General features: G+C 39.8%; 1 non-coding gene across 1 annotated transcript; it reads left to right on the forward strand.

Annotated features, from left to right (window-relative positions):
* Nucleotides 1-3,356: 3,356 nt before the first annotated feature.
* LOC142453842 (U1 spliceosomal RNA) lies at nt 3,357-3,520 on the forward strand. Its single transcript, XR_012785426.1, has one exon. It is a non-coding gene; the product is annotated as a U1 spliceosomal RNA (small nuclear RNA).
* Nucleotides 3,521-8,817: the final 5,297 nt, after the last annotated feature.

An 8,817-nucleotide genomic window follows, 5' to 3' on the forward strand; every position in this document is an offset into this window, starting at 1 on the left:
CACAAGGAGAACTCCAAAAAGAAAAGAAAACAAAACAAAACAAAAAAAACAAAGAAAAGAAAACGATTCCATTGACCGTAGCCCCCAGAGGATCAGATGCCTTCAGAGCAAACTTAACCAGAGATGTGGAAGGCCTGTGCAGAAAACGAACACACACCTGCAAGAAACTGAAAATGACTCTCATCACTGGAAAAACCTCATTTAATGCTCAGGGTTTAGAAGACACAGCATTGTGAAAATGGTAATACTTTCCAAAGTTATTTATAGATACAATGCAACGCCAATCTCAATTTCAACCACATTCGTGAACAAAATGGAAAACAAATATATCACCGACTTCATAAGTGAAGGAAAGAGATCCTAAATAACCAAATCTGTTTTGAAGAAAATCAAAGGAGGAGGCTTCGTATTTCCAGATCTCAAAGCTTGATGTCACCACAATGACAAGTCAGACACATTATGCTGCTACAGACACCTAGGACTGACACAGATGCACACCGAGACAATGGAATAGAACCGAGAACCCAAAATTGCACCTGCCCGTCTGTGCGCATTGGGAAGTGGGTTACGGCACAGGGAGTTAGGTTCAAATCTAACACCTTATCATTTGATCTCCCTTTTGACCCATTTGAAAGTTGTTCTAGTTTTTCACCATTTTCTGTTTTCTTTTCAACTGGGGTATTTCTTTAATTTATTTTGTTATTGTTGTTAGCTTTCTTGAATCTCCATTTTTTTCTGTATGGTTTTGGGTATGAAATCCAGGGTGGGTGAATCTACAGAGACTAGATCAATGTTTCCTTGGGAGCACGACAAGGAAGCTTAAGGAAATAGGAGGCATTAACAGGGAGTACACAGAAGAAGAAAGTGTTCTGCAGTTGATAAGGGCAATGATTGTACAACTCTTCTTGATATGCTTGAACTATTGAGTTGTATGATATTTGGATTATGTCCCAATAAAACTGTGTTTGGGGGGAAAAAAGCAGAAATAAATGCAATGTTGACCCCAAAAATGAATCTGATTCAAACTTAAGACAACACACAAAAACTAACACAAAATGTACCAAATACAAAACTATGAAGTTAAGGCTAAAACTATAAAGTCACTGAAAGACAATATAAGATAAGGCTATGGGATCTAATTTTTTTCAATAATAGATTATCAAAACAATTACAAAGATACAAAGAATAGAAGACAATTAAGATCTGGGATCTCCTAAAAAATCAAATGCTTGTACTCATCAAAGCACTTTATCAAAAATTAGAGCTGACATGTGAAAAATCAGCTGCTAACCAAAAGGTCAGTAGTTTGAACCCGCCAACTACCCCTGGAAGAACGATGTGGCAGTCTGCTTCTAAAGATTTACATCCTTGAGAACACTGTGGGAACAGTTCTATAATATTCTATGGGATCACTATCAGTCAGAATTGATTCAGTGGCAATGGATTTTAATGGCTAATGATCATAAGTAACTCTGCATGTTTATTAAGTGCCTGAATGTCCTCTTTTGTGAAGTGTCTATGTTTCCTGCTCATTTATTAATGTGATTGTTTGACTTTTGGTTGTTGACGCTTTCTAAATGTTTTTTAGACTAAACTCTTGTCAAATATATCCTTCCCAATGAACCTACAGATTATGTGAAAAACCTTTGGGAATACCTACTGTTCAGTGACTTTGCTTACATTTTCTACAATATGTCACATTCTCATTATCTTTATCCTGGTTGTTCTGTTTCCATCAGTTGAGCTTCCTTGTCCCCCCCTTAACGTCTCATCTTCCATCTAGGTCAGCAATTTTCAACCTGTAGGATGTGACTTCTTTGTGGTTGAATGACCCTTTCACAGGGTCGCCTAAGGCCATTGGAAAACACATATTTCCAATGGTCTTAGGAACTGAGACATCTCTCCTCTATCCATCTCCAGTCAGGTCTGCCCACATGCAGGTATGTCCACATATGAGTACCTGGCATGATGACATCATCCCACCAACCCCATCACATACATCCATAAAAATACAGGTGTATGTGACAGGGTTGGTGCCATAATGTACTTATATGGACCAGTCATACATGTGTAGAGAGCAGCTATTGTGTAGAAAGCAGCTGCTGTGTTGAAAGCAGCAGTATTGGAGGTAAAATGACACTTCATGAATTATAATTACTGGGTAAATGTAAAATCATGTACTGTAAAATCATCAATTACTGCAAATATATATATTTATATATCAATACCATGAGAACTTAATCTGGATACTGATCAGTCTTTTTATATTCAGCTGTGGTTGATGTGAATACTGTCCCTTTGTGATAATAACAGGTATGTAAAAAAACAACACAGAATGGTAAATCATAGGAAACTTTAATGAACTTTATTGACTGAACTATGCCATACATCATCTTTTGTATTATTAAAGCTACTATTATCTATTATTTTCATTAGCAAACCATCCCATGATAATGGATCATGTAGAGAAGAATGTTAAGAAGAGAAAATATAGTGAGGATTTTTTTACGGTATGGTTTTACCTCAATAATTACAGCGAGAATTTAGAAAAAGCAATGTGTTGTTTGTTGTGACGTTCTATCAGGCAAATCTATGAACCAAAAAAACTAAATTGCCATTTTGATAGCAAGCATCAGAGCTTTGCTGGCAAGGATCCCAGCTATTTTAGAAGCAAAGCTGATGGACTCAAGAAAGCCAGACTTGACACTGGTGGCAAGTGCCACAAACAAAACGTAGCAGCCGCTGAAGCTTCATATTTGGTGGCACTCAGAGTTGCCTGAGCTATGAAAGCTCACACCATTGCTGAGGATTTGCTGTTGCCAGCAGCCAAAGACATTGATTGATGATTAGAGATGAATTCGTTACAAAATTGAGTGCAATTTCCTTATCTAACGACACTGTCCGCAGAAGAATAGATGACATGTACTGATATTCTTAATCAGGTAGCGCAGGAAATTAAATCTGCTCCACTTCCAATATTTAGCATCGAGCTTGATGATTCTAAAGATGTAAACTGTTCACAGTTACCAGTTATGTGAGGTATATTAATGATGGCGACTTTAAAGATGAGGGTGTTGTTTGTTTGTTTTTTGTAAACCTCTTGAAATGACAACTACTGCATGTGATATATTTGACATGGTTCATTTCAGAAAGAGCATAAGATCTCTTGGGGAAAGTTTGTGTTGTTTGCAGAGATGGTGCTCCAGCTATGCTAGGATGTTGATCTGGATTTCAATGTTTGGTACTGAATGAGTCACCAAAAGTCATCGGAACTCACTGTATGATTCATCTGCAAATATTAGCAACGAAGATGCTGCCACCAGAGTTACAAGAAGTAATGAAAAGCGTCATAAGTAACACTTACCTGGCAGGGGACACACCATGATCACGAAGGTGGTTTTCCCAGGGCGAGGCTTATCCATTGCACTCCAGACGTGCTGACCCCTGTGATTTCCCCAAAGGTGGGAAACTCGACTGCAGAATTTGTCGTAATGGGGGACTGCATTCGCGCTCTCTCCTGAAAAAAGAAAAGAAAGAAAGGCATCATAAGTTCTGTCAACTCTGTAAAGGAGAGCACTTTAAACAGTTAACTGTTTTCGCAACTGTGCAACGAATTGGGTGCGCCGAATAATGCTCTGCTATTTCACACTAAAGTGAGATGGTTGTCGAGAGGAAGTTTTAAAATGTGTATTTGAGCCTTGTGATGAACTGAAATAGTTTTTTAATCAGAAAGCAAGACCACAGTTCAAAGCACTTTTCAGCAATCAATGTGAACTGCAGAAAATAGCTTACTTGGTTGACATCCTTGCCATGATCACTGCAAGGACCAAATGCACCATGCCTCAATTTGTCTGAAAAGATCTGATCATTCCAAATGAAACTTCAGCTTTTGGCAAAAAAAAAACAAACAAAAAAACTGGATGAAAATAAAATTTACATGTTGCCTGGCTTATCTACTTTTTTTGAGAATTTGACATTGAACCAGACCAAAGGATTACGATTATAATTTCTGTGAAAGAACACTTGCACATGCTTGCAGATGAAATTTCATCATACTTTCCAAATCTACCTGACTGCCCATTTGCATGTTCCTGAAGCCCATTCACAGTCAAAGTTGAAGATGTTCCTGAGACAGCACAAGCAGAGTTCATTGAATTTATTAACAGTGATGCAGTGAGAACTGATTTCTCTATAATGCCAGTTACAAAATTCTGGATCAAGTGTTTGCAGTCACATCCTGTTCTGTCTGAGACTGTGTTGCACATTCTTCTTCCATTTTTAACAACACAACTTTGTGAAACAGGGTTTTCCAGTTTGTTGGCTATCAAGTCTAAATACAGAAGTGGACTTGTTGTGAAAGATGATCTTCATTGTGCTCTTGCAAAGACAGCTCTGAGAATTTCTGATCTGGTGAGAAAGAAGCGATTTCAACCTTTGCAATTACATTGACTTTTTACGCATACTGTTGCAAAATGTAGCACTGTAGTTTACTGTTGTTATATTAAGACTGTTACCCATGCTTCAAGACAAAATTTCACTTATTTTTAATTAGAAGTAAATATTTCATAATATATAATGACATATTGTTTTTGTGATGAATCACTTTTCTTTAATTATGTTCAATTTGTTACAATGAAAATACATCCTGCATATCAGATATTTACATTATGATTCATAACAGTAGCAAAATTGCAGTTATGAAGTACCAATGAAAATAATTTTATGGTTGGGGGTCACTACAACATGAGGAACTGAATTAAAGGGTCGCGGCATCAGGAAGATTGAGAACCACTAGTCTAGAGTAATGTTGACTCTTAGGCCTCATTTAGATGATTTTATAAAGGAGCATGATGATACTCTTTATTGTATGAGCTAGACTATCTTTAGGTTGATGAAAAATCTCCAAGAGGTGTTTGAGTTCCAGGTTTCAAGGATATCCCAGGACAATTGTCTTTGGGATTCCTCTCATTTTACCGGTTTAATTGTTGTTATTAGGTGTCATCACGTCAGTTTTATGCAACCCTATGCTCAGCAGAACAAAACACCACTGTGATGGGTAGGTTTATTGTGCCATTCTGGCCAATGAACACATGTGGCATTAATTGAAGGGCAGAGAGATAAATGGCCCTGGGAGACTTGCCTCTCTTGTCTCTTGCTCTTTGATGATCGGACCAGTGTGCGGCTGCCTTGCTTTTTCTCTTTCTCAATCTGCAAGCTACACTACCTGTGGGGCACCTACCCCGTTGACTGTGTTGCTGTAGTTTGAGGTTCCTTCAAGACCTGTTTTGCCGTGCTACTGGAGTATACATCACTTGGGCTGGGGACTATCAGACCCTGTCATCTGGCTGACTGTTGGTGACCTGCCTTTCTGTTTGCTGCCTGTGCCCAGATAGCCTGAATTGCTCTACAGAGGACTACCTGGCGGCCATCAAGACTTGAAGGACTGCCAGTGTATTAGCTGTCTCATGGGAATGAGTTGCATTGAGCCATTTGTACTGCTTTACTGATTAATTAGCTATTTATTTCTTATGTTATTTCTTATATCTATATAAGTATACATAAAATCATGTGTCCTGGTTTTGTTTCTCTAGAGAACCTTGTCTAACAAAACCACCCAGTCCTGGGCCATCATCACAATTGTTCCTATCTTTGCGCCCACCATTGCAGCCACTGTACCAATCCATCTTACTGTCTTGTTGAGAATCTTCCTCTTCTTTCCTGCCCCTCTACTTCCCAAAACATGATGTCTTCCTCCAAGCACTGCTCTCTCCAGAGTCTCATAGCCATTTAATAACTCCCTGGTAATAGTTGATTAATTCTGGCTTTATTGAGGACTTTGAGTTGTATTTTTTTTACTTTTCCTATCCTACCCAGGACCATCTATTGAGACCCTCGTTGGAATAGTTGCTAGTGGTAACCAGGCACTAGACTTAGTTTTTCTAGTTTCAGTGTAGGTGTCTTAGTCTGGTTTCTCTTGAGACAAATATATATATATATATATATATATATATATATATATATATATATATATATATATATATATATATATATATATATATATATCTCCCGCCCACCTCACTGCCAGTGAGTTGTTGATTCCAACTTATAGTGATTGTCTTGGATCTAGGAAAAAGTTGAGCTACCCCTTTGGGTTCTGAGACTATACATCTTTACAGGAGCAGAAAGTCTTTCTCCTGAGCTCTGTGTGTACATGTGTGTGTAGCGAGAGAGATTTATATCAAGGACATGACTTGCACAGTTGGAGAGGTAAGAAAGTCCCAAGCCTGTAAGTCAAATAACTTGAGAAGCTGAAGGATGAACGGATGAACCCACGACCGGCAGGCTAGATGAGGGCTTTAGGCTACAAAAGCAAATGAATTTAAGGTCATTGATTTACTGACAACTTTCCAAATCAGCCGAAAGTATGGCAAGCTTTCCTGTAAGGGAGAATGTATCCAAGGTTGGCAGGTCAGATGGCAGGCTGCTGACAACTCCCAGGATCCTCAGACAATACAGCTCAAGAGCAAAGAACTTTGGGGGAAGTGCAGCTTCTTATGGCCTTCTATCCATATCTCTGTAACTCTCACCTAATGATTGGGGGAGGGGCATGCAAATAAGCGGTGTGAACACTATTAGAGGGGATTGGTCAGTTTTTGTTAGCATTCCCCTGTGTATAAGAGTGCTATCACAGAAGTAGGAACAGAGAATTTCCGGGAATAACGAGGAAGAAGAAGCACCAATGAAGCACATGAAATGGCAGGGTTAATGCCACACAGAGGCTGTGGCAAGGAGACCATGAGACAGGAGCATAGCTGAAACTATGAGACTGTGAAGCTGAGCAGCAAGTGGGCTTACTGACCCATGAATGGAGGAAGAAGCCAGGTGATCGTGTGGTTAAAGAAGCTGAAGACTAGACAGAGATTTGCCTGCCTGACAAGGAGAGACATTCCTGGGCGGGGGGGCGGGGGTAATGTCTGTAGACTTAATGTTTTCTGATCTTACCTAATGTCATCCTGTTAATTCCCTAATAAATCACCATCATTGCAAATGTTGTCTGTGAGCTGTGTAGGGCTATTACAATGGCTTATCAAACTCAGCAGAGACATAGAGTTCTGTGGGAGTAATATTTGGTGTCAGAATAGAGTAAAAGAAAGATGGAGAGTGGAGTCATATCTGACTGCGGCCTGAGGCAACTGATCTTAGACTGCTGTGGAAATGGGTCCTCGTCCGTGTGTAGCAAGAGGAGATCAGATGTGTCTTCCACGTACTTTTTTGCAGGAAGGCTTGGATAAATTTTGGCAGTGTAGTGGGATCTTTTCTCAAAGGGGCCTCACCTCCCTTTCATTCAAGGGCTTGTGAATCCTATAAACTGGTTCAATTTGGGGACTGATTGAGGGTTTGTTAGGTAGTAGGATACGGAGTTGTTCCTCTCTCTGCCTAGGGGTCCCCTACAGGAGGTTGAAAGCCAATGCAGGCTAAAGGGTATGTGCCAATTCAGACCCTAGAGCCACTAGAACTTAATTCAGCCAATTGGACCAACCAGTACTGTCAACCACGCCTCCCAGTGGAAGTCCCCAAAAGTCATGAACCGGGAGACCACCCTCTCTTTTCCAGCTGCTCCTCTGCAGTTCTGATCATCCAGGCTGGGGGTCTCTCTCTCTCTTTCTCTGACATCAGGCCATCACGTGTGGGTGTGCAGTGCCATGAGGGTGTCTGTGTTCAGTTACTGTAATGCCTGAGACTTCTTCTGTCCTTCATAAAAACTCACTTGGATCACAAACCAGGCTTCGGTGTGAATTTCTTTCTTGGGGGAAGCCAAGAATCAAGGTATTTCCCACCCAAGAAATATAACAGGTTCATGGTTCTCTAGTCTGTCAATTCAGCTCTGACTGCTGTCCACCTGACCTAGAATTCTTCTGTTTGTACAGATCAAGTACATATTTAGGAAGTTTTCCATTAACTTCACTCCTAGGGCCACTTCAGCAATGCAAAAGTTGACTCTACATGTGGACTTCTCCAGATGGAATACACAGACATTAAATTGACTACATCGTGGGAATAGATGATGGAGAAACTCAGTGTCTGCAGCTAAAACCAGGCCTGGGGTTTGCTGTGGGAAAAAAAATACTAATTGCTCATATGTAAATTGAGGCTGAAGCTGAAGATAATTAAAACAAGTCAACAAAAGATGAACTATGACTTTGAGGATATACCACCTGAATATTGAGAACATCTCAAGGACAGATCTGACACATTGAACACTTATGACGGAAAAGCTAATGAGCTGTGGGAGGACAACAAGAGCATCATCATACATGAAGAAAGCACACAGGTCATTAAGAAGACAGGGAAAGGAAAGGATTGGGGTGGATGTGACGAGAGATTCTGCAACTTGTTCCTCATCGTAGAGTAGCTAACGTCAATCAAAGAAAGGATAAAGGCCAAGAGCTGGATAGAAATGCTCAAAGGGCTGCTCTAGGAGATAAAGCAAAATATTATCATAAATTATGCAAAGACCTGGAGTTAGAAAACTAAGAAAGATGAACACAGGCAGCATATCTTAAAATGAAAGAGCTACAGGAAAAAAAAACTCTTGAGTTGCAATATTGAAAGATTTTATGGGCAAAATATTGAATAATGCAGAAAGCATCAGGAGAAAAGTGGGGAAGAATACAGAGTCCTGTATCAAGAAGAACTAATCAACAGCTCACCATTTCGGGAGGTAGCAGATGGGCAAGAAACCATGGGACTGATAGTATTAGCCAAAAGCAAGCCTCTAGGAATTGTTGGATTGTCAATAACAATGTTTCAACAACC

The sequence above is a fragment of the Tenrec ecaudatus genome, chromosome 7, assembly GCF_050624435.1.
Source record: "Tenrec ecaudatus isolate mTenEca1 chromosome 7, mTenEca1.hap1, whole genome shotgun sequence".
NCBI classification, from domain to species: domain Eukaryota; kingdom Metazoa; phylum Chordata; class Mammalia; order Afrosoricida; family Tenrecidae; genus Tenrec; species Tenrec ecaudatus.